Source organism: Cynoglossus semilaevis, chromosome 2 (genome assembly GCF_000523025.1).
Source record: "Cynoglossus semilaevis isolate Cse_v1.0 chromosome 2, Cse_v1.0, whole genome shotgun sequence".
Classification (NCBI taxonomy): Eukaryota; Metazoa; Chordata; class Actinopteri; order Pleuronectiformes; family Cynoglossidae; genus Cynoglossus; species Cynoglossus semilaevis.
In genome coordinates, this window is record NC_024308.1 from 16,483,678 (window position 1) to 16,484,940 (window position 1,263).

At 44.5% G+C, this 1,263-nt stretch overlaps 1 protein-coding gene across 5 annotated transcripts in view; it reads left to right on the forward strand.

Annotated features, from left to right (window-relative positions):
• The first annotated feature begins 440 nt into the window (after window positions 1-440).
• Window positions 441-1,263, forward strand: part of pdgfra (platelet-derived growth factor receptor, alpha polypeptide) — a 26,221-nt gene continuing 25,398 nt past the window's right edge. For 4 of the 5 annotated variants that reach the window (XM_017031311.2, XM_008307188.3, XM_008307189.3 and 1 more), the window contains exon 1: window positions 441-693. The gene's annotated coding sequence lies outside the window, so the exon portion shown is untranslated. The remainder of the gene's footprint in view (window positions 694-1,263) is intronic. The other variant, XM_017031310.2, reaches the window with a different exon arrangement.

Sequence of the window (1,263 nt, forward strand, 5' to 3'; positions counted from 1 at the left end):
AGAGAGAGAGAGAAAGAGCGACACACACAACAGAAGGAAAGACAGAGGGAGAGGGATAAAGGGGTGCTTTGTAAAAATGATGGTGTTAGAGCGCCCTCTACGTGGCCGCCGCATCCCGGTTCTCCTCACCGACTGATGCGCCTCTTTGTCCATTCGCTGCATCACTGAAACACAAGCAAATACATTTGTGATTTGTTCTTGTAAAAATGTGGTCAAAAGTAACAGAACAAATATCACGTGAAAACGTTCGATTAAAGTCCGACGGTGGATAGACTCAACACTTTCTAAAAATCTTTCCCGTACGAAGAAAAAAAAATCCTTTTCCCCCCCCCAAATAAAGACTCTTACTTTGAAAAAAGGGCTCTTAGCAAAAACAGGGAGGAGAGAAAGAAAGAGGGGGGTGTCATTTCCTGAGAGTTATTTACTTTGAGCCAGATTATTACTTTTTTTCGGGGGGTGGAGGAGAGGAGGGGGAGGACTGTAACATTGAATCAGTTACAGGTCGCCGTAGCTGCAGCGCAGTCGTCAGGGCGGAGGTGGATGTGGACGGAGGGTCACACATATGCTCTCACAGCGCAGGATCTCTGAGGATTACAGCCGCTGCAAAGGACCCTTACTGCGCCTTTTTGGAGCGACCAATTCAGTGTGGATATACTTACACGACTGGAATATAAAGAGGGGGATTACTTTAAGGTAATTGAGCAGTTGTGTTAGAATCAGGAGGAAGCCTGAATCCCGACTTTAGTCTTTCTTCTTCGTTCTCAAAAGAAATAAAACATTTATTTGCTTCGGTAACACGTAAAGGAGTCGCGTCTTCAAGGTTAAGATAAGTTTAATTGCAATCCCAATTAGATTAATCAATTTCCCGACTTTATTGCGCCCTTTTTTAGTCAGCTGGTAGTTTTGGAAAAGTTTCTCCAAAAGGTTTTTTATTCAATGAAAATGGAATGGTTGCGCTGCTCTGTGAGTTTGTGCAACTTCTGGGTTGGTGCATAAGAATTCTGCTCCTTCGTGCACCATATGGTCCACCCCCCCACCCCCAGGACGCCGGGCTCCCTCATGCTGGATAAAAGCTCTTAGATTCGGCCTCACAGCTGGAGGTGTCACCCCCAAGACTGAAGGCTCCATTGTGGGATGTTGCTGCCAGCCGTGGCATCTAATGGAAAACACATTGGAAACTGTACATCACATTGTTCTCTCATCTCTTCGTGGAACTGGGGCTGCATATATATATATATATATATATATATATATATATATACT